Source organism: Bubalus kerabau, chromosome 2, assembly GCF_029407905.1.
Source record: "Bubalus kerabau isolate K-KA32 ecotype Philippines breed swamp buffalo chromosome 2, PCC_UOA_SB_1v2, whole genome shotgun sequence".
In the NCBI taxonomy this organism is placed as follows: Eukaryota; Metazoa; Chordata; class Mammalia; order Artiodactyla; family Bovidae; genus Bubalus; species Bubalus kerabau.
This window is the reverse complement of record NC_073625.1, coordinates 3,024,802-3,050,269: the sequence shown is the minus strand read 5'-3', so window position 1 is coordinate 3,050,269 and position 25,468 is coordinate 3,024,802. Positions and strand designations below refer to the sequence as shown.

Here is a 25,468-nt window from a genome sequence, read left to right as displayed (position 1 = left end):
CTGAGTGAACTCCGGGAGTTGGTGATGGACAGGGAGGCCTGGCGTGCTGCGATTCATGGGGTTGCAAAGAGTCAGACACAGCTGAGCAACTGAACTGAACTGATAACTAATATACTCAACAGTGAAAAGCTAAAAGCATTTCCTCTAAGATCAGGAACGAAACAAGGATGCCCACTCTTTTATTAAACATGGTTGTGGTTTTCCTAGCCACAGCAATCAGAGAAGAAAAACAAAAGAAACCCATATTGCAAAGGAAACAATAAAACTGTCACTGTTTGCTGAGGACATGATACTATAGATACAAAATCCTAAAGATGTCACCAGAGAACTACTAGTGATCATCAATGACGTGAGCAAAGCTACAGGATACAAAATTAATACACAGAAATCCGTCACATTTCTAAACCAATACTTAATGTAACTAGTTCATTAAAGTTCAAAAATTAACTTGAATTCCATTTTAATAGCACTGACTACTCACAAAACTAATAGTCATACAAGAAAATGGTTAGAAGAATACTAGTCACTGAAATTTTTAAAACTCAAGTTACATGGAGTTTCCTGGTGGTCCAGTGGTTAAGATTCAGTGTTTTCACTGCCATGGCCCCAGGTTCAATCCTTGGTCAGGGAATTAAGATCCTGGCATAGCGTGGAAAATAAAATGAAATAAGATAAAATTAAAATAAAAATGAAAGCTACAGGCATCAAAAACTAGAGTCTGCTAAACTGATAAATGGGCTTCCCTGGTGGCTCAGTAGTAAAGAATCTGCTTGCCAACGCAGGAAATACAGGTTCGATCCCTGGGTCCGGAAGATCCCCTGGAGAAGGAAATGGCAACCGACTAGTATTCTTGTCTGGAGAATTCCTTAGACAGAGGAGCCTGGCAGGCTACAGTCCATGGGGTCGCAGAGAGTCAGACGTCACTTGGTGACTGAATATCAACAAAAACAAAATAAACTTTCTTTATTGTCGTTATACATTTAAATTGCCTTAATAAAACTTTCTTTGCAATCGTTTTTTGAGCAACTGCTGCTGCACATTTGATTAAACAAGATCCTCATGTTCTCATTTTGATTACTAAAATATTTCCTTTCATTATTTTCAATTATTTAACCTGAGCATAGCCCCAGGCGCTGTTTGGGTAGGAGCGCAATAAACTGAGGTTAGGATACTGAGGAGGAAAAAAACCCATCTCACCCAGAGCAGCTAGCAGCAACTGACGGCTTCCAGCTACTGCTGACTGCGTTGATCACGGCGCTGTGACAGAAGGCTGTTCTATGCGATTCAAATGTCGTTCTGTGGGAATGCATTCTACTCCCCGGTAATTTTTACGCCTAGGTAACTCCGGGTTTCCCTTTCCGTAAAAGGTACTTTCTAACTATGTGTTTATTTTAAAGCTAATAATTAATAGTGAAATAAAACTGGCAGCCTGTTGAGTTTCAAGAAAAGTTGTCTTTTGTTAGACAAAAAGTTCTTTATTTGACCAAAATAAAACACTCAGCTATGTGAAAATTTGTCCCACATTTGCCAAATGCCTTGAATTGCTAAAATCCTAGAATAATAAAAGATTAGTACCTTTCCCTTATAATTAATCTACTGAGTCCAGATTTTGCTTTCAGATACTATCATTACACATAGGTTGAAAGTGACATTTTCCCAACTCTCAAGGCATAACTTTCAGTGAAATGTATTTAGCTATTAAAGATCTGCAAGCAGCCCACTGGCAGAGACAAGATACTATTTTTACTGACTGCAAGTGAAGTTTTGGCTACAAAAGTGTATACACTCATAAAGGCATTCACTGTTTCACTAAAGACTACACTGTATTTCACATTAATAAAATGTTCTCTTGCATAAATAATACCCCTAAACTGTGTATAGTGATTTTTTTTGTTTTTTTCTACCATCAATAAAATTTTATTCTCAACACTGCTGCTGCTGCTAAGTCGCTTCAGTCATGTCCGACTCTGTGTGACCCCAGACGGCAGCCCAACAGGCTCCCCCGTCCCTGAATTCTCCAGGCAAGAACACTGGAGTGGGTTGCCATTTCCTTCTCCAATGCATGCAAGTGAAAAGTGAAAATGAAGTCGCTCAGTTGTGTCCAACCCTCAGGAACCCCATGGACTGCAGCCTTCCAGGCTCCTCCATCCATGGGATTTTCCAGGCAAGAGTACTCGAGTGGGGTGCCATTGCCTTCCCCGATTCTCAACACTAGACAAATACAAAATTCATCCCTGTTTTCTGCAAGTTTCTTTTACTTTTTACTTATCACTGGGTCATGGATGTGCATGCTTGCTAAGTCGTTTCAGGTCGTATCTGACTCTCTGGGACCCTATGGATGGTAGCCCACCAGGCTCCTCTGTCCATGGAATTCTCCAGGCAAGAATACTGGAGTGGGTTGCCATGTCTTCTTCCAGGGGATGGTCTGGATCCGGGGTCGAATCCAGAGTCTCCTACATCTCCAGCATTGGCAGCGGGCTCTTTACCAGTAGTGCCACCTGGCTTATGGACAGTTTTGGAGAAAACACAATTATTTCCTTATTATATTCTGGAAAACTTGGTTCATTCCTGAAAACTTCTGGCTCAACCTGCTTTCTGAAGGAGAAAACGAAGTTACACAGGAGCCCACAGTGGGTACCATAGTTACTAAGGGATTGCAATCAGCGGCCCCACTCCTGCGGAGTGACGCCATCTTCTGATGGCCAGTTAGTACTAAGGATAATACAGCTGCATGTTAAATGTTATCCAGTGCCCTTTCTTTTTTCAGTCGTGCCACTCCCCTCTCCTTACTCCACCCCCACACCTGCCATTAGGACTACCCTCAATTCACCCATGAAGCTGAAATTTACTGCTCAGGATTGCTGCCTACAACCGGGAAGCTTAACTTTGAGTTTGAACATAGATTTTTTTTTTTCGAAGTCCAAAGCTTGTAAGCCAAACTTTCATGTGGTAAAAAGGTTTTTAGAGAACTTCCAAATTTCTTATTTACATAAGAAAAAACGCATTTGGAGGATTAACTATATTATAATCATAGAGTAATAATTCCAAATACCTTGCAGAGAAAACACCATTCTTTTCTAGAATGTCTAGAAATGTAGGTGGATATACAGAGATTCTGAGTGGATGAGCCTAGGGTTGTGGCGGTCCTGAGGAGGGACCAAGTTCCCTTCATCCTTCTCAGCTTCCACACTAAGAGGGGGGACAAGACAGGACTCTCAGGAAAGCTCGAGGCTACTCCCCGAACTTGTAGGCTGATGCTTGCTTCTCTGAGCCAAGAGCCTGTGGAAACTGTAAGCCTTTCAGACAGCCCTGCCCGGGACAGAGTGTTGTGTTCTCCGTGACACAGTGGTAATGGACAGAGGCCTGAAGTCCCAGCAGGATTTCCCAAGCTCGTGGACAGAGCGCAAGTTTTACAGGGTTCCACACATTTCCAGGGAGTGCAGAGAAAGCAGCCGGGAGTTTCCAGGTTCCAATAAGGAATCTGAAGTGCCGCGGGGATCACAGGACTAAAGCTGACTTGGTATCCAGAGCCAGGGTACGGCAGCAGGGCAGACTGCCTGTGCGTGGCCAGAACCGCACGCCTGTCCCTCCTGCACGGCTCCCACAGCCCGGGCGGAGGCGGTGAGAACCGGCCTGAGGCCCAGGGCCCACCCCACAGGCGCTCTCACCGGAAGCACAGCAGGAGGAGCCGTGACCCCGTCGGCGCTCTCACCGGAAGCAGAGCGGGAGGAGCCGTGATCCCGGCAGCGCTCTCACCGGAAGCACAGCAGGAGGAGCCGTGACCCCGTCGGCGCTCTCACCGGAAGCACAGCGGGAGGAGCCGTGACCCCGTCGGCGCTCTCACCGGAAGCAGAGCGGGAGGAGCCGTGATCCCGGCAGCGCTCTCACCGGAAGCACAGCGGGAGGAGCCGTGATCCCGGCAGCGCTCTCACCGGAAGCACAGCGGGAGGAGCCGTGATCCCGGCAGCGCTCTCACCGGAAGCACAGCGGGAGGAGCCGTGATCCTCCGTCCTCAAACGCCCTCTCGATTAGGAGGGAGGGGGACCCCTGAGAGGAGCCGAGATTTTGATGGACTGATTTATCAGACAAGACAAAGTATTTCAAGTGAGAAAACACTGAGATACCTTTTTCAAAGGCAAGGCTGAGTATTTTATACCATGATTTGGAAAGGCAGCTAAGAACTAGAAAGAGATCACTTTAGAAAACAAAGCTGCTTTTCTTACGCACCCTAGATTGGGACTGGCCTATGTGTAACGCTTACACTAGAAAAGCTGAAACTATAATAGTACTGTCATGACCCCCATAGAAACTAAAATCCCTGATCTGCAAGACCTGCACTGAATCATTAATGTGACTTCCTTTTTCTACAGCACCATCCTTGTGCGCGTGCACAGATATTTCACTCGTGTCCGACTCTATGCGACCCCATGGACTGTGGCCCATCAGGCTCCTCTGTCCATGGGACTCTCCAGGAGAGAATACTGGAGTGGGTTGCCATGCCCTCTTCCCGGGGAACGAACCCACATCTGCCTTCATCTCCTGTATAACAGGCGGATTCTTCACCCACTGAGCCACCTGGGAAGCCCCGCACGATTCTTCAAGGATTAAAAAACACCATGCTACCACTCACTGACCATGTAAAGCCGTATATATGCAATATGTACATACCCTCTACAACTGTATTTTTAAAATTTTAGCTCTCATGTGAATGATCTAATATTTTCTGAATTTTATTGTTAGATACTCTGCCATCTCTTAAAGTTTTTTCAGACAATCTCTGGACTGTCCTTGGAACCAGGGGAAAAGTGAGTCAGAACCTAGGAGGACGGTCAGGAAACAGGACGGAACATATCCAGTGTGGTCAGGTGATCAAAGGGCTTGAGCCAGACAGGCACCTACAGAACAACAGTCACTGATAACGAAGAAATACTGGTTGTGAAGTGGACAGATAATTCTTGCTCATTCAAAAACGAATCCCAAGGACTGCACGGATTCAGCCTGCAGTTCAGTGCTGTTAGGTAAGCAAAAGAGGGGAGGTTAGGACTAAGGCTTCATCCTCACCAGACTGACACTGCAGACAAATTCTTCCCTTTCATACATTCTCTGAACACTTTTTCAGAATTCCCTTTTGTTGATAACTGCATCTCTTCCTAGCCCCCAAGTGTACTCCTTGACTTCACCTTCTCATCTGTTTGGAATACTCCCCCCGAAGATTTCCTCTGCTCAGCATCAGGACGCTTTACTCTGAAATCTGTGCGGGACACAATCCTCCCCTTTCAGTAAACCTCACACAAACTCCAAGCAGCTCTGGGAACTAGCCCTTGGAAGAAAAACAAACATTAAATCTCTGTCATCAATCAGGACAGGCTAAGTTATGCTGTGTAACAAATGATATCCCAACTTCAGTGTTTAAACAGCAAAAGTTTACTTCTCCCTCCACACAGCAACGGTGCACCTGAGTGGCTCCCCTGGGCTCTGACTCCAACGTCAGCAGCTTAGTCACCCAGGCTGCTCAGAGCCTCCTGCCAGCAGCAGAAACGGAGAGAGTGGTCAGTCTCAAATGGGCCATTAAACACTTTCGCCCGGCCCAGAATTGTCTCTTGGTCTTGCTTGACTGCAAGGAGTGGGGCGGTATAATGCTTCCATGGACCAAAAGGGACAGGGAACAAGGAACAAGAACAGAGAACTACTCAGTCAGCAGCACACTTGGCTTGGGCGATGGAGAGTGGATGTGTGGAAACTGATGTCTGAGAAGCAAGAAGTGGTAACGGTGTTTGTCACCCTAGGTGCTTTTTTCCCTACCTGCTGTCTGATCACTTACTTTATTCCTTCTTCTAAAGGGCCAGCTTTCATCTACCGAGTCCTGAAAATGCCAGTGCCTGGAGAAGTGTGTTTACGTGCAAACACACACACACACACGCACAGATATGACTGTAAGCATATCCACTGAAAATATTTAAGCATCTGATTCCTTTTCAATTTCCAACAGTAGCCATTATAACAGGCAGCTTTAGGATTTTTTTTTATCTGTTTTAATTTTATATGTGGAGTTTCATTCCAAACAGGATTTCAGGACCCTGGGAGCATAGCCTTTCCATTAAAGCCATTAATTCTACATGAGAGCTCTCAATCACTACAGACGATTTTCAGAAAATATACTTAATGGAGAGAGGACTAAAAAGAACTGGAGGAACCAAAGGATTATATCTCTGGGGATGTTCTGACTCTGCTGCTGCTGCTGCTAAGTCGCTTCAGTTGTGTCTGACTCTTTGTGACCCCACAGATGGCAGCCCACCAGGCTCCTCTGTCCACGGGATTCTCCAGGCAAGAATACTGGAGTGGGATGCCATTTCCTTCTCTCCAGATCTGACTCTAGACACTGCCTGATGCTCTTGATTCCTAAACGTGTATCATCTATCTTTAGGTAGAAATTCCTCCTCTGAAACTGCTACATTTCAAAGACAAAGGAAATCTACTTTAGGAAGGAGAAAACTGATGGCAGAACCACTTGGGAAAATATCTATATACTCCACATAGGCTTTTGTTGTTTTGTCAGAGTTCTCAATTAGCTACTAATTGCTTTTTATAGAAAGGTCTGTTAAAATGCCCATACGGTATACAACAGTGTAGTTACTCTCCCTGTTGAATCAAAATATCAGGGCCAAATAAACACAGTTTTAAAAAAACATTTTGTCTACAGTGGTTCATAAAATTCATTAAGCTCTGCCAATAAAATTAGTGTAGAAACATCTAACACGCTTCTTGCAATAAAATATTCTATATAACAACCATCTTTAAATGAAGTGTTGAAATGAGTTTTGAACAGTTCAATCAAAGATGTCAATAAGTACCTTTGTAAAAAACTTAATAGATGAGCCCTGCATTTTAGGATTTCTTTTGAGAATTTGAGTATGTCAGAACCAAACGGATAGACTTGTTCTACAACTATAAATTACAAAGTAATCTATTCAATTATATGGTTAAAGACAATCACGTCTTGCTTATAACTATCGCTTTTGTTCTGCTCGTATCTATCCCTTTTATTTCAAAGTACCTGTCAGAATATCACAAGGGAACTGAAAAGAGGTCTTTAAATACCTAAATATTTGTCTCTAAGGAAAGCAGGAAAACACATTCTGAGCTTTAAATGAATGTGTCACAAACCATCCGGGCCTGAGCGCTCGCCTGTGTCAGTAAGCTGTTGATTGTACAGGGCATCTCAGCTAATCCTCCTGTAACTCTGCAAACCGAGACTCAAACAGTCAGTAACCTGGGCAGTAACACGCATCTCAGAAGCAGACGTGCCCCTCGTGTGTGCGCTCTCCTCACGCTCTGCTGTTCACGTGCTGTGCGGGGGTGTGTGTGCCAGGGATGGAGTGACTGGGGTGAAGGAGCCAGACCTGCCCCCGCCGTCAGCCCCCGTCACCAGGTCAGCAGCTCACATGTCAGCATCTGCACCGTCAGCCTCACACTTCTCTCGGAGCTCGCGCTCTGCTGCGTCTCCCAGACTCTAGACAAGTGACTACTTTTGTGTCTCTGCTCACGTTTCCTGCACTTACAGGATCGTGGTGCTGCTCCGGGGAGCGGCAGCGCGCTGGCCCTGCAGGCTCGAGTGCATTCCTGCTCGGGTGGGGACGCACAGACACAGGCAGGCATGGAACTGACCGCGCCCCAAGAGACGGCCTCCGCCCCGCAGGCCCGGTCAGAGATGAACCGACCAGGGAGGATTTCTGTGCAAGCCCCGCCTCTAAGGAAACAAAGTACCATCCAGCCATTCCTCCTGCTGGAATCACTTGAAGAGCAATTTCTGAACAACTTCTCTCGACATCTATTACTGGGATGTGCGGACTCTGGAAACTGCTCTGATGGCAGCATTATTTGAAATGGACCCTGATCTACAAATAAACACTTGCAGCTGTTAAAAACCAAGAGTTAAGACACGGAACTTTTCGTTTTTGTCTTTCTCTGGACATTGCAAAATGATACATTTTTATCTTTGTGGAATTCCAGGTTGAGCAGTAAGAGGTTTTTGGTTTTTATAAAATTAAGCCTTTTAATTACTTAAAATATTATACTTGCATCCTGAGGGCACTTTGAAAATTCGGAATTCTAATGTATTTAGAAGGCGAAATTTCGTAAAACAGAGATAATGGAACCAAATATGAACTAACTTTCTAAACTATGAAGGTGGGAACAAACCCCCGAGTCCTTAGGAGCACAGAGGACAGTGTGAGCGGCCACAGAGCCAGCCCTGGATCCAGGGCGGCCCCGGCTTACCGGCTCCTGTAACCGGTTCTCCAGGAAAGTGGCCAGCCTACCATGCTCCTGAAGGCTGCCGCCTGACCACGCTCCTGAAGGCTGCCGGCTTACCGGCTCCTGTAACCGGTTCTCCCTGTCAGTCTTCAGCTCCTCATGCAAATTACAAGAGGCATACCCCACTGGAAAGGCACCACAGTAATGAATTCCTGGAAAGATCAACCTAGGAATCCAAATAGTACTGAAAAGCATCCTTATTATATAGCAGAGTGTAATTCAGTGTTCCAAACTCTGGCCCTTAGCCATCCAAAAAAGTTTCACAAGCATGTTTAACTTACTTTGTATGGTAAGAAAAAGGAGAGAGTGCTGTAGACTAGAAAGATTTCTGTTAAAAAGAAATTGTTAAAAAAGGACAGTCTGAGTGTTTCCTCCTCCCTCCCACCTTGTTCCTCTCTGTGACAAAGATGAATCGCGTTTCTACCGTGCCAGACCTGGCCTGGATGCTGTGCAGACAAAGAGTCGTCAGCTGTGGTCTGTGTCCTGAGTCTGCTGTGGAGTGGTTCAAAGACACACACAGGCCAAGAACACAGACCCCACCGAGGATGTGACTGGTTGTGCTCCAGGCACTCTGAGGAGCACGGAAGCAAGAGTAATGAAATCGCCCTGAGGAGCCGCGAAGGCCTCTCACAGCAGGCTTTCCGGGTAATACGTCAACTCCAGTGAGCTCAGACGAAGGAGGTGCGACTGCATCTGGGAAGATCACTAGCTCGGGGTTTACCACGGTCATTCCTATGGCATCCTAGCCTGTTCTTCGCCAGAGGAAAAAAAAAAGCTATTTCAGGCTGAAGATGGACCGATTTATAAATTTTGTAGGAAGTAATATGAACTCCTCAGAAGAAATTCCTTTTTATAAGTTGAAGATATTGCTGGATATTCTTTATATAACCATGGCCACTTTACATAAAATCACCTATTTGAGTGTGAAACAAACGTAATACAGAGAACCATCTGTATCACTTTATGCAATCTGAAATTTTTAATAGTTCTTATACAAACTTTTATTTCATATAGAGTAGGTACTTATTTTCTGAGGCTAAGTCCATGAAAAGGCTCCTTAAAGTGAAATCACTGAAAACTAGGATAAAACACAGTAAACTGTGATAATTATAAACTAAAAACGAATAGAAAAATAAGTTGATTTTCACTCAGTTAAGAAAACCTCTACCAAACTGAAACAGTGTTCTAATTAGCAGAATAGTGAAAACTGATTGTTTTATTGTCATGATTTTTTATATGTTTGGTAACACATTACGAGGCTTTTTACTGTGTATTTGGTTTCTACAGGATGAAAAACACACGATTTTTTACAGGAAATAGTAAACCGCTTCACCGTTTTTCAGGGCTTCTCTCGGTCCCCCGACAGGCAGGTCGCTCTGCAGAGCTATTCTGTGGTCGTCCTTGTTGACTCTCCTGCTTCCTGGTGGCTGGGAACGTGATCTCAGCGATTCTTCATCGCTTCTGAAAAATTTCCAGTTTCACTTTATAGTCGAATTAAACTTGCCGTGTATTTGCTGAGAAACTAGTCTTTGATAGGATGAGTGTCTATATAGACAGGCACTGGTGTTAAACAGAAGTAATGTTTTTGTCAGGACTAATTTTTGTAAGTGGTCACTTCATTTTGTGATGGCTTGTTTGCCTAAGCAGTTTTTGTTGTTGTTGTTGTTGTTGTTTTAATCTGTTGTGTTTCTTGAGAGTCCCATGGACTGCAAGGAGACCAACTCAGTCAATCCTAAAGGAAATCAGTCTTGAATATTCACTGGAAGGACTGATGCTGAAGCTGAAACTCCAATATTTTGGCCACCTGATGCGAAGAACTGACTCACTGGAAAAGCCCCTAATGCTGGGAAAGATTGAAGGCAGGAGGAGAAGGGGACAACAGAGGATGAGACGGTTGGATGGCATCACTGACTCGATGAACATGAGTTTGAGTAAGCTCCAGGAGTTGGTGATGGACAGGGAGGCCTGGCGTGCTGCAGTCCATGGGGTCGCAAAGAGCTGGACATGACCAAGGGACTGAAATGAACTGAATTTTGTAAATGGTCACTTCATTCTGTGAAGGCTTTTGTTTGCCTATGCAGTTTTTTTGGAGGGGGGAGATATTTTTTTAACTGTAGGAACCGGTATAGTGTATTTCTTAATACTTAATAGAACATTTCACTTAATCTCTTTTAATTATCTTTATTACTATATATAGAACTCTATAAGAATTATAATCCTAACAGAAACCGCCTAGATTATGACAGAAGATGAGTGGTGGTGGCGGCGGCCACTCCTGAAGCTCCTGCTGTGCACGCGCTCCATTGGACAGTGTGTGAAGCCGTCCTCCCCAAGGTCAGGGTCTGTCATCCCAACTTCTCAGAGAAGGAGACAGAAAAGTTAGGCAGCTGGTGAGGGTCTTCAAAGTTAAAGACAAGCGATTCCAGCTCTCAAGTTTGTGCTCTGCACGACAATGTTTTCCCTTCGTATAAAGAAGCATTCACTTCAGAGTTTAAACATGGTCTTGGTGCATATAAAATGAAATTCATAAAAACTTCATCAGGCCATGCTGTAAAAATACATTTCTATATTTTTCTGTACGTTGGCTATTCAGAGTCTAGTAAAAATGTTTCCTGCTCAAGCACTCTCTCAATGTTTGTTATTGGGAGAGATTCCACAAATACATACTCATCTCAGCAGCCTCATGAGTCAAAATAGAAGGAAAGCCATGGAGTTAGTGAAATTAGATTCCTAATACAAACCTCATGGCTCAGATGGTAAAGTGACTGCCTGCAATGTGGGAGACCCGGGTTCGATTCCTGGGTCGGAAAGATCCCCCGGAGAGGGAAATGACAACCCCCTCCAGTACTCTTGCCTGGAGAATCCCATGGATGGAGGAGCCTGATAGGCTACAGTCCATGGGGTCACAAAGAGTCAGAAACGACTGAGCGACTTCACTTTCACTTTTCTAAAAGAAAAAAAGTCTACCTGACCTCATGAAGTAAATCTACTATTACTAATAGCTTATTAATATTTTCAAAGTGTCTATTTAGTGGAACCTGTGATTGGCATTGAACTGCCATGATTTTACAATGTGTATTTTTCTATAACCCATTACTCTACAATACCAGGATTTGGTTTTGATATAGTCATGAGCTGAAGGAGGAGATACAGATATTTTATAGTCTTTTATAACAACAGAATCTGGGATTTTATACGGTGAATTTTCAGTTGTTTGAATATTTTATTTCTCTTTCAAAGAGCAGCTTTGATCATGGCCTTTGGTCAAAGATTCTGTTTTTATTGTTAAAAAAATAATCTCTTCAACATCATACAGTGTATGAGGAAGGAGTCTAAAATTAGCCTGGTAGGCCACGTACACAGAACTGTGTGGGTCCCAGGAATAATGGCCTTCCTAGAAAAATGCCTCTTCAGATGAGTAAAACTTCAGAAGTTACTACTTTATTGCATTGGTTGGTTGTATTTTTTAAAAAACTGTTGTCCTCTAGCATGAATAACCAAATAAGGATGTACTTCGTACATACAGCCACAGTGCGTCACTGAACTGGTTTCTTACATTCTCTCCTAACAGAAACCATGGGATTACACTCTTCAAAGCTGTCAGAATCTTGCAAGTTACTGGTTCACATATACACCATCATATTGTTGGTATAATATATCCCCCGAGACTAGCTCTGTGGCTGTTTCCCCCTCTGCATGAATCACCAAGCCTGCTGAGGCATTAGGCACACGTTGGGGACAGGTCCTTAGAAATATGACCGTTCCCACACTGAAGTCAGCCAGCCACCATGCCTGGTTTTTTGCTCTGAATAAAGTTCTGCCTTGTGTTAGAGGCAGGCATCAAGGTCCCTCGAGTTGCCTACTTGGGAAGTAAGGTACAGAAGGGAGACGTTTCACTTCACTGCATCCAGGCATCGCTGTAGAAGCCTGAGGACTGATCGATCCCCATTCGAGCCTAGTTAGCGTAACTGCAGCAGAGGTCATGCTTCTCTAGGTCTAATCCCTAAACCAAGCATCTGCACTGAGAATTTCAGGTCAATTTTAGATTCGTTTTATATCACCTTTAAAAAGTTCTCTCAAGAAGAAACAGTGAAAGGTCCTCTCACTTTTCTGCAACAGGTTTAGTGCCCCAACAGGTGTCATAAAAAACCACTCCTAAATCTAAGCCAAAGCGGGAAAGAAAAAACTATAAACACCTTTACTGGACACATGTGAAAGTGAGGTCGCTCAGTCGTGTCCGACTCTCTGCGACCCCGTGGCCTGTAGCCCACCAGGCTCCTCCGTCCATGGGATTCTCCAGGCAAGAGCACTGGAGTGGGCTGCCATTTCCTTCTCCAGAGGCTCTTCCCCACCCAGGAACTGAACACAGGTCTCCCGCGTTGCAGGTGGACTCTTTATCATCTCAGCCACCAGGGAATCCCTGGACACGTAGATTTGGGCGAACCTCCCATTATGGGCCATCAGATCTATAAATGTGATGGGATCAACAAGGGAGCCACTGAGAAGAGAACCAGGCTGCTGGAGATGGGAAAGGGCTCCTTCGAGTCCATTTCAGCTTCAGACACATTGAGAGCTGAATCCAAGTGCAGCATCACCTGGCATCTCCCTGCGACAATTCAAGACCAGCAGGGGTTATGTGACCATCACCGATGCCTCCAGACACAGAGACTCTCAAACACAGGACAGCAGGCACATCGCAGGCTGACTGAGCTGCTCTTACTGCTGGTGCTAGTCCTGCAGAACGCAAAGCAGGAGAGCGGGCAGACCCCATGAACGTGCTCTTCACCCTCACACACTGGGTGTCAAACAACTCAGTGTTAGTGCTATCAAAGTGGATTCCAGCAGCCACCCTGCAGCCAGAAGAAAACATGGAAATCAAAAGGAAGTGAGCACCCACGTTAAGAAAACTGGCTTTAACCCTGACACAGCATGTGTGTCAACTTCCGGTTGGAATGGTGACGACATGCTGGAGTCAAGGATGGACCGTGGTTCAGGAGATGGAAAGCCCCACCAGTGAAGACAGGGACACTGGTGGGGCTACCCTGCCTGAAGCTCTGGTCTGCATCCCACCACCACACATCCCACCGACAAGCCCCTGCATCTGCTCCTCCGGGACGGCCACAAAACTAGTGGGGAGGCTGGTGCTGTCCCCATGGAGATCTGTGTTTTCAAATCCAGCATGGTGTTGCCATCAACCTTGTAAGTAAAATGTCTGTTAAAAACATTTGTAAGTAAAAAGTAAAAAGTCTTACTTACTTAAAGTCTTATTTAGTAAGTAAAAAGTCTGTTAAAATGCACCGTGAAACTTGGAGTGAAGCTCTTTTCTGGGGACAACGTGGGCTTCAATGCCAAGAACTTGTCTGTCAAAGATATTCATCACAGCAAAGGCAACATGGCTGTTAACAGCAAAGGGAGCCACCGATGGAGCAGCTGGCTTCACGGCTCAGGGAGTTATCCTGAGCCACCCAGGGACGATCAGCCATGGCCATGCATCTGTGCTGACTGTCACACAGCTCACTCTGCTTGTACGTTTGCTGAGCTCAAAGAGAAGCTTAACTGCCATTCGGGGAAGAAGCTGGAGGACAGCCCCAAACTCTGGAAATCCGGTGACGCTGCTCTGGTTGATACGGTTCCTGGGAAGCCTACGTGTGCTGACAGCTTCTCTAAATATCTTCCTCTGGGCCATTCTGCTGTTCATGACATGTGGCAAACAGTTCCTGTGGGTGTCATCAAGGCAGTGGACAAGACGGCAGCAGGAGCTGTCAAGGTCACCAAGTCTGCCCCCAAACTTGAAAGGGTAAATGAGTATTACCCCTAATACTTGCCCCCCACACTTCACCAGTGATAGAAGAGTGGTCTCAGAGCTGTTTCTCCCGACTGGCCGTTTAAGTTTAATAGTGAAAGAGTAGATAATGATTACAGTGCCTCACTAAGCCTTCAGAGGAGTGCAGAGTGCTTTGTGGGTCATTTGTTCACGTATGGGGCGGCTTTCTTAGTTTTTTAAATCAGTACTTTCTGATGGAAACAACCTGACCAAACCCTCAGAGGATTTTGAGACCCATTAAAACAAAGTTTAATGGGGGAAAAAACCCTCTCAAATCTCTTAGATATTTCATATCTGTTGCCTTTCTAGACACTAACAGCCCTATGTAGGAAGTGTAAAATATAAGCTCTTTCCATTGTTAATTACTATTTTACAGCTGTGAAAATTTCTCCAAAGCTCGATCAACTCAGTCGTAAGAAGACACTTCTGCTCTATTCCATGTTTTGTTCCCCCCTTTTTTTTAGCCAAAAGAAGGATACTTCCTGAATTTAATTTTTTTTAAATAAAGTACAGTTGATTTACAATGTTGTGCTAATTTCTGCCATACAACAAAGTGATTTAGTTATCTATCTACACACATACATTCTTTTCCATTATGACTTATCATGGGCTTCCCTGGTGACTCAGTGGTAAAGAATCTGCCTGCAAAACAGGAGATGCCGGTTTGATTCCTAGGTCAGGAAGATCCCCTGGAGAAAGAAATGTCAATCCCAACCAGTATTCTTGCCTGGAAAATCCTAGGGACAGAGGAGCCTTGCGGGTTACAGTCGATGGGGTGGCAAAGAGTTGGACTTGCCTTGCTGACTCAACAACAACAAATGGCTTATCACAGGATACTGAATATAGCTCCCTATGCTGTACGGCACGACCCTGTTCATTTTCATGCATTCTATGCACACTAGTTTGCATCTGTTTATCCCAAAGTCCCAGTCTTTCCCTCCTCCACCCTCAGCCCCCTTGGCAAGCACCAGTATGTTCTCTAGGCCCATGATTCTGTTTCTGCCTCATGAATAGGTTCATTTATGTCATATTTCAGGTTCCGCATATAAATGATATCATATTGTATTTGTTTTCTGACTTACTTCATTTAGGATGATAATCTCTAGCTTCATCCATGTTGCTGCAAATGGCAGCATTTCATTCCTTCTGATGGCCGAGTAGTATTCTATTATATACACACCCCCCCCCACCCCCGCCCCCCCACGTTGTCTTTATCGTTTCCTCTGCCGTGGACGTGGAGGCTCTCTTGGAGCTTGTGAACAGTGCTGCTGTGAACACAGGGGAGCGTGAATCCCTCGGGTTCGAGCTCTGTCTGGATGCATGCCCAGGGATGGCGGGATCACAGGGCCAGTCCATATTTAGTTTTCAAAAGCGAGGGTTTTCTTTGTTTGGCTTTGCTTTGATTCAGTGGAGCTAACGATGCCGCAGCTTTACTGCGCTCTCTTACCCTGTCTGCAGGCCTTGTAAAGCTCTGTCTTTTCTCGTCCTCTGTCTCTGCTCCACCAGATCGCCGTCCTGACCCTGTCCTAAGTCGGCCCGCCCCGCAGTCCAGGCCTTCGCGGTGCACGCCCCGCAGTGGGTCGCCCTGCCGGCAGGGGGCGCCACACAAAACCTGGAGATGCACGGACTACGGCAACAAGCAGTCTCTGAGATAATTAGAGAAACATTCAGTTTCTGAATTTAAAATGAAGCAAACCTCATACAGGAACGGGAATCCAGGAAAAGACTGCCCTGGTATTTTGTATATAGCTTTTCTATATAAAAGTATTCTAAGAGAAACAGGATAGGATAAAATGCCCGATAGTTAAAAAGCTTTCTCAGCGAGTGCTGGCTGTCCTTTCCTAGGAACGGTGCAAACGAAGAATGGACAGGTGTGTTCTGTGCAACGCTGAGGAGCCACGGCGCTGTGAGCAGCCTTCAGTTTTTAGGGACCTGGGCGCGGAGTGAGGAAGTCCACGCTCCAGCAGGGGTGGCCGCGGCACTACTGGACTCACAGGAAAACAGAGAGAAACGACGGTGGTGAGCTCTGAAAATGGGAAGAAAAAGAGATGGAGGCAAGCAGAGAATAACTCCAGCAGAAGACACCAGGAGGAAGACAAATAGGCGAACAAGCCTTCCTGACGGTGGCTTCCTCAGAAAGGGGGACAGAGCAGAGAAGAACCAAGCCGCCGCTTACAGGACTTGAGAAGTTTCAAAAACACAACTAGAACTTCTCCTGTGTAATAAAATCCACAACCAGCTGTGGACATATTTCTAAGGGATGGGTTTTAAGCTGTTAAATATGTATACCCTATGTACAGCGTTATGAATATTTTATACTTTTCATTCAATGTCATCGATTGATTCTCAGATTTTCTCAATTACGTATATTCTCAAAGAGCAAGTTTTCAACCAAGGTGACTATGTCATTGTTATTTAATTATCTACTTACCCGTGAAATAAGAGCTGTTTCCCATTTAGCTGAATATGAGAGAATAAGGCCCAAAGTGGAAGAGAACTGTTCTGGAAACACACTGGGGAGAGGAGAAGGCTACATGCTACAAGCCTGTAATTTTGAAACCGATACGGTCATTTATATAGAACTGAAGGTAAACTGAGAATAACTAGTGAGCCAAACCTCTGAATGATTATTGACATGGTTTTGAGAGGCATGATGGAACTTCCTTGGGTGGTGACAAGGTTCAGAACTTTGATTGGATTGCTGTTTACATGGGTTTGTTCCTATCTGAAAAGTCACTGAGTTATATGATGGAGAAATAAAACTTCATGTTTATATATTTTGTGGTACATAAATTATACCTTACTTTTTTACAGGCATGCAGAAAACTCACTTGAATTCTAATTTCAGACTAAGATATTATTTTAGCTTGTGTTATTTCTACTGCATATATACCAGTAGCATCTTTGATGTTACCTTTTAAATGTTCTTTAAAGGGATACCCTAGGAAGAAAAACTGGCCAATGTATTTCATTTATAACTGTCATGAGCTGCCATTTCCCAACAGTAACCTGTGTTTCAGATTCCTGCTGCTGCTTCTACACTATTAGTTGCTGTCAGCAGGGGGTTAACGGCACTCAATTTAACCTTGCTATTTGCACTCTGTTTTGATGTTTTTCCGTCTTTCCTCATTTAACTTCCTTACGTGGTTTCCCCATTTTAAAAATGGAGCATGCACTGTGGGGTCTGTACACTGAACGTCCGCAGTGCAGATAAGCACGCAACAAAAGCACATTTAAAGATAATGTGAAGCTACGAGACCTTTCTTTTTTCCTGGGAGCACAGAGGCATTGCTGTGAAAATCACTGGAACAAGGGAAAAACAGAGCAACTCTACTCATGCTGCTATTTTTCTGAGAAGATGACAGACCTGTTTAACACATGAGAGGACTGGCCAGGCAGGGGTTAGTGCCAGGCCGTGTGTCCACACAGACGTGCCCCTCTCACTGTCCGCCTGCAGCTGGCCGCGCCCACGGGCTGCTCCCCGGAAGCACGCCCTCTCTCCCGCACGCCGCGTTCTCACACCTACTCTGGCCGAGGCCACCCCACTATGTGCTCCCGAGGCCCTTCCCCTCTTGCCTGACCTGCCCCCCTTCTGTGGCCCCTTATTCGTGTAAATGTTGAGCCCTCCCTGTTCAAAACATCATCTCCAGCAGCAGGAAAAATGCGTGAACTGAAGAGGGACGCTAGACAGGTCCTGTTCTCCCGCCTCCAGAATCCTGGAGAACTTAATCACCACTCTAGTGGTCTTTTTTTTTTCTTTTCTTTATTTACTTGTTACTGAAATGTAGTTATTGTCTAATACTACATGAGTTACAAGTGTACAATAATGATCCACAATTTTTAAAGGTTTTACTCCATTGATAATTATAAAATATTGGAGTTTTTTTTAAATCTTTTTTTCTCTTATTGCAAAATTCAGACTTAAATTGAAGAAAGTAGGGAAAACCACTAGGCTATTCAGGTATAACCTAAATCAAATCCCTTACTATTATACAGTGGAAGTGACAAATAGATTCAAGGGATTATATCTGAAAGAGTGTCTGAAGAACTATGGATGAAGGTTTATAACACTGTATAGGAGGTGGTGATCAAAATCATCCCCAAGAAAAAGAAATGCAAAAAACTAAAATGGTAGTCTGAGGAGGCCTTACACATAGCTGAGAAAAGAAGAGAAGCAAAAGGCAAAGGAGAAAAGGAAAGATATACCCATCTGAATGCAGAGTTCCAAAGAATAGCAAGGAGAAATAAGAAAGCCTTCCCAAGAAATAGAGGAAAACAACAGAATGAGAAAAACTAGAGATCACTTTGAGAAAATCAGAGACACCAAGGGAACATTTCATGCACAGATGAGCACAATAAAGGACAGAAATGGTATGGACCTAACAGAAGCAGAGATATTAAGAAAAGGTGACAAGAACACATAGAAGAACTGTACAAAAAAGATCTTCACGACCCAGATAATCACAATGGTGTGATCACTCACATAGAGCCAGACTTCCTGGAGTGTGAAGTCAAGTGGGCCTTAGAAAGCATCACTACGAACAAAGCTAGTGGAGGTGATGGAATTCCAGTTGAGCTATTTCAAATCCTAAAAGATGATGCTGTGAAAGTGCTGCACTCAATATGCCAGCAAATCTGGAAAACTCAGCAGTGGCCACAGGACTGGAAAAGGTCAGTTTTCATTCCAATCCCTAAGAAAGGCAATGCTAAAGAATGCTCAAACTACCACACAATTGCACTCATCTCACACGCTAGCAAAGTAGTGCTCAAAGTTCTCCAAGCCAGGCTTCAACAATACATGAACTGCGAACTTCCAGATGTTCAAGCTGGTTTTATAAAAGTCAGAGGAACCAGAGATCAAATTGCCAACATCTGCTGGATCAACAAAAAAGGCAAAGCCTTTGACTATGTGGACCACAACAAACTCTGGAAAGTTCTTAAACAGATGAGAATACCAGACTACCTGACCTGCCTCTTGAGAAATCTGTATGTAAGTCAGGAAGCAACAGTTAGAACCAGACATGAAACAACAGACTGGTTCCAAATCAGGAACAGAATTCGTCAAGGCTGTATATTGTCACCCTGCTTATTTAATCTATATGCAGAGTACATCAGGAGAAACACCGGGCTGGATGAAGCACAAGCTGGAATCGAGACTGCTGGGAAAAATATCAATAACCTCAGATATGCAGATGACACCACCCTTAGGGCAGAAAGCGAAGAAGAACTAAAGAGCCTCTTGATGAAAGTGAAAGAGGAGAGTGAAAAAGTTGGCTTAAAACTTAACATTCAGAAAACTAAGATCATGGCATCTGGTCCCATCACTTCATGGCAAACAGATGGGCAAACAGTGGAAACAGTGACAGACTATTTTTCTGGGCTCCAAAATTGCTGCAGACGGTGACTGCAGCCATGAAATAAAAAGACGCTTGCTCCTTGGAAGAAATGTTATGACCAATCTAGACAGCATATTAAAAAGCAGACATTACTTTCCCAACAAAGGTATGTCTAGTCAAAGCTATGGTTTTTCCAGTAGTCATGTATGGATTTGAGAGTTGGACTATAAAGAAAGCTGAGCACTGAAGAATTGATGCTTTTGAACTGTGGTGTTGGAGAAGACTCTTGAGAGTCCCTTGGACTGCAAGGAGATCCAATCAGTCCATCCTAAAGGAGATCAGTCCTGGGTGTTCTTTGGAAGGACTGATGTTGAAGCTGAAACTCCAACACTTTGGCCACCTGACGCGAAGACTCATTGGAAAAGACCCTGATGCTGGTAAAGATTGAAGGTGGGAGGAGAAGGGGATGACAAAGGATGAGATGGTTGGATGGCATCACTGACTCAATGGACATGAGTCTGAGTGAACTCTGGGAGTTGGTGATGGACAGGGAGACCTGGCGTGCTGCGGTCCATGGGGTCGCAAAGAGTTGGACACGACTGAGCGACTGAACAACAGCAACAAAATGCTGGTTATACTCCCTGTGTGGGATGCAGGCTTACAGCTTATTAGATACTCAGTAGTTTGTCCCTCTGGAGAAGGCGATAGCACCCCACTCCAGTACTCTTGCCTGGAAAATCCCATGGACGGAGGAGCCTGGTGGGCTACAGTCCATGGGGTTGCTAAGAGACGGACATGGCTGAGTGACTTCACTTTCACTTTTTACATTCATGCATTGGAGAAGGAAATGGCAACGCACTCCAGTGTTCTTGCCTGGAGAATCCCAGGGACGGGGGAGCCTGGTGGGCTGCCGTCTATGGGGTCGCACAGAGTCGGACACGACTGACATGACTCAGCAGCAGCAGCAGCAGTTTGCCCCTCTTGGCCCCGGCCCTATACTGCCCCTCCCCTCGTCCTTCTCCCCTCGGGTAACCACTAGTTTGTTCTATCTGCCGAGTCTGTTTCTTTTGTCGTATTGACTGCTTTGTGGTAATTTTAGATTTCACATGTAACTGATATCATAGTGTTTGTCTTTCTGACTGATTTCACTTAACACAATGCACTTCAAGTTCGTCCTTGTTGCTGCAAACGACACTGCTTCGTTCTTCCCTATGGATGAGTGATACTCCATTATATACATGTGCTGCATTCTTATCCATTCATCCATCAGTGGACAGTTTCCATCCATATCGTGGTTACTATAAATAGTGCTGCTATGAACACTGGGAATGCATGTATCTTTTTAAATTCAGTGTTTTGTGTTTGGGGGATACGTACCCAGGAGTGGAATTACTGGGTCCAGGATACCAAGTACCCAGTGGAGTTCCTTGGTACCTGGGCTCCCCAGGTGGTGCCAGCAGTACAGAGCTTGCCTGCCAGTGCCAGAGGCATAAGAGACCCGAGTTTGATCTTTGGGTTGGGAAGATCCCTGGAGGAGGGAACGGCAACCCATTCCAGTACCCTTGCCTGGAGAATCCCATGCCTGAGGAGCCTGCCAGGCTCGGGGCCACAGAGTCAGAGCTGTTGAAGCAACTCGGCACTGCCATGGTACTTCTATTTTTAGTGTTTTGAGAAATCTGCAATCCTGTTTCTGCACCAATTTATATCCCATCAACAGTGCACAAGAATTTCTTTTTCGACACAATCTTATCAACATTTGTGTTCTTTGTGGTAACAGTTGTTCTGGCAGCTGTGAAGTGGTATCTCACTGTGGCTCTGATTTGCATTTGCCACATGATTAAGGGTGTTGTGCTGCTGACGATCTGCAGTTCCTCTTTGGAAAGATGTCTGTTGAGTTCTTCTGCCCATTTTTTAAACAGGTGGTTTGTTGTCCTGATACTGAGTTGTATGAGCTGTGTATATGTGTTGGATTATGAATCCCTTATCAGTTGTATCTCATTAATGGTCTCTGTCTTTCTCTCCGTGGATACTGAGTAAAACACCAAACCGGTGTTTCAAATTCTGGCCATCCCGTGAGAGACGCTCCCGTGGAGTTTAACCAGGAAGGAGAGCCCGGCCTCCCTGTACGGTCCCCAAGCCCCTTCATTCCCACCACGGCTTTACACAACTCCAGCACACGACTCTCCTCGTCTGGGGCCCGAGGTTCCACCCAGTTCATCCTCACGTGCTGGGACAAGATGCTGGATGCGTCCTGGTGAAAATGACAACAAGAGCAAGTCCTGGAGAGACCTGGAGGCGAGGAAGACCCAGACCTCACAGCAGCGCGGCCCAGTTCTCCCACACAGGGACTCCGAAAGCCTTTGGCCACAGATGCGCTGCTTTGATGGTCAGGTGCGCGACGGTGCAGGTGCTGTACCCTAATGGGTAACGGTCTACCATCACAGTGGGCGACACACCTCCTGGTGTACAGGCTGTCCCGGCAGATTTATTTTGAGTAAGTGTTCCCTCTCACTTCCCAAAAGTTTGGCTGATAAATAATATGCTCACTCTAGTCATAACAGTATGAACCTCTTAGGAGAGGCTGGGATTATTTAACAAAAGCCCAAAATACAAGTAAGGAACATGAAGTATTTCAAAGTTAATGTGATAACTATGTTTTAGAGCACTGTAAATGCGGATGTTCACTAAATGTTCTATAAAACAAAACAAAAAAGTTTTTGCAAAGAGGACTGTTAGTACTGTGATACATTCCTACATGAAGCCTATAGTACTGCTACATCATTAACGTGGAACAACCATCTAGTACTGCAAACATTAAGTCAGACTTACATGGCATAAAGTCTTTGTAACAGAATAAACATTTCAACTGGGGATTTTTCATCTTTAATAATAAAATTAAATGGTTTAATTTTTCTTGTACCCAGTTCTTTAGAATACGAAGGTAACCAATCATGGGTCTTTCAAACTTATTGAGTTTAAAATCTGACAAATGTTTTATATTCTTTTTATTTATCTTTTTAAAAAGATAGATTACTGGCTATAAATTATTCTATACATTTAAAGGTATAGGTATGAATCTGAATTAGCAAAACATGCTTTAGTAAGAAAACAGTTTGCTTTCTGAGTTGCTACTAACTGACATCGTTACCGTGCTACGGTGCATGCGTGCTAAGTCGCTTCAGTCGTGTCTCAGTCTTTGCGACCCCATGGACAGCAGCCCACCGGGCTCCTCTGCCCGTGTGATTTCCCAGGCAAGAGTACTGGAGCAGGCTGTCATGCCCTCCTCCAGGGGATCTTATCACCCAGGGATGGAACCCGTGTATCTTACGTCTCCTGCATTGGCAAGTGTGCTCTCTACCACTAGCGCCTCCTGGGAAGCCCCCGTAAAATCCTACTTCGGACACTGACTCCAGTTATTACAGCTAAAGGCCTCCAGGTGTCCCATCTTGCCTTCGTCTATGACATTAAGCATGCATAACCCGTAATTTAATTATCACCTGTTAATACTGGCTTTAAGTTCATTTTTCTCCTTTCAGGATGTAGCTTCAGAGTAAAACCCATTGTCTTGCGACTTAAAAAACCATCCTGTGAACTGCACTCACAGTATACAGATCAGATTTGCTGGGACTTTCAAGACAGAAACTGCTGCCTCTTGCCTGTATGGATTGCTAATAAAATTACCACTTTTGTTCATTTGTCAGTCTGACTGTTTAAATCTCTAGATTATATAAAGAGATTTTCTTCCTTTACTATGCTTATATACATTAAAATCCATTTAAGAAGTGGAGAGTTATGTTTTTCTATAATAATAGAAGACAAAAAGAAAAAGAATAAAAAGAAATCTACACTCTTACTCCGACTTGGACATCACAAGATGTGACGCAGCACAGGAAGAGGCTGGCTGACCATGAAACCCCAGGGATACACACTGGAGAAGCAACCAGGCCTTTCACGCGCAGGAATGCGTGAGAGCTCTGCCCCCGTCCCTTTCTGACACATGTGCATTCCACTGAAGTCTGATTTTGCCAGTTCACCCAAGGGAATCAACTCTGAGAACTTAATCTGTGTTTTCCAAACTCACAAGAGACTGATTTACAAACTAGTAAATCACTTTTTAATTTGCCACAAGAATGCTACCTAATCCAAGAAACAGAAACATTCACCTGATGGCTTTGAGATGCTGGCACCCTCGGTTCAGGCACTACAGTGGCTACAAGGTGAAAAACACCTGATCTGTAATTCATTCATAACCTGGTAAGAGGGCGTGGGCGGCAGCACACACACGTCAGACAACGACGACTGCGTGAGCAATAGGGAGCGATCGTACATGCAGACAGGAGGCCTCCTCTCTGCTGCAGGGACTCTAGCGGGCAAAGTGCACTTCAGATGGGAGTTTAGTGAGTGCTTCTCATGCCATTATTAGTAATATTAAGTATCTTTCCCTTTTCTCTGCATGTTTCTGTATGAAGAACCATGACCAGCTACGTATAATTAGGACATCTTTGCTCTTGGATATTTGCAAACACACTTCAAATTTTTTTAAACTGTAACATGTCCAGATCCATGAAACGCCACTTCTTATGATAGCTGTTACTACCAGATCAATCTCCTTATTTCTGTGCTCTAGAGTCAAAGCTAACGTGTAGGCTGATGCTAGAGTTAGTGTAAAAGGCAAAGATTGCACAGAGTCAAAGTACTCTTACTAAGGATTCCATAAACAGCCCATGAGTACATGCAGGTTTCATAAAACAATATCAGTAATACACTGTTTAGTAATACATCATATAATAAGGAGTACATAATCCAAAAGTACTGTGATTAAAACATATAAAGGAACATATGCCAACTATTAATACCTGTATGCGTGGTGCATGCCCTCGGCTGTAACACGACATCTGTAGATTTCTTCCACTGAATAGATTTCAGGTGGGCCGCTACTTAACAATGTGCACTGAGATACTTGTCTTTCAAATCACAAGCCAGATGTGCTGCTTTTGCAGGCATTTCCTGCATGTAATTTACTTTAGACGTTTCATGTGTATGCTTACTAGCTTCAGTCTCAAGCATTTCCTCGAGACCTGGGTGTTAGCCATGCTTCTCTCCGATCACTAGATTCACCCAAACATACCACGTAGCTGGCTGGCACTGAGCCCACCTTCTGTCTCTGAGGGTGGACAGCTGACAAGCTCCCAGGGAACCAAACCCCTGACCATGATGGGATCTGTGCTGTTCTCATCGGCGAACCTGGGGACCCACACACCTGGAATGATGAGATCGCTTCCTTCAGCAAGCACACTGAAGCAGGAGCAGCCGAGTATGTACACTTCAGTCTGTGTCTAAACAATCTACCCTGTGGTTTTGCTTGCTGTAATAAATCTAGGCAATCATTAATGGCAGTTTATGGTACTGCTGCCTGATTATTTTCACAGTGAGATCAATATTATTTCCACCTTTAGGAGACCAGAGTTTGAAGATGTGCAAAACCCTGGATGTGAGAGAAACCAGGAGGATGATTTCCACATCTGCTAGATCAGTCCGTGGCCCGTTTATCTGCTGGATCCTATTCTACGATACTGCACAGAATACTGGGAGGGCCTGTTTGAAAGACGGTCTTAGAATCTGAAATGGAAAGTGTATGGAGCTCAGGCTCTGGGATCCAACAGTTGTGTGTGAAATTTCACCTGCGCACCTCACTAGCCAGGTGGCCTCTAGCAAGCTACTTTACACTTTTCAAGCCTCAGTTCCTTATCTCCCTTCAGGTTTTGAGACAATTAAATGAAATAACAGATAAAGTGCTTAGTGTAGCACCTGGTATGTTTGTTGGTTAGTAGCCAAGTCATGTCTGACTCTGCGACCCCATGGAGTGTAGCCTGCGAGGCTCCTCTGTCCATGGGATTTTCCAGGCAAGAATACTGGAGTGGGTTGCCATTTCCTGCTCAGGGAACTTCCTGACCCAGGGATTGAACCCACATCTTCTGCACTGCAGGTGGATTCT

The 25,468-nt window shown here is 44.6% G+C and overlaps 1 protein-coding gene across 3 annotated transcripts in view; it reads right to left on the bottom strand.

Moving 5' to 3' along the window:
• The window catches only part of UBE2E2 (ubiquitin conjugating enzyme E2 E2), a 382,154-nt gene that overhangs the window by 233,094 nt on the left and 123,592 nt on the right, over positions 1-25,468 (bottom strand). The window lies entirely within an intron of this gene.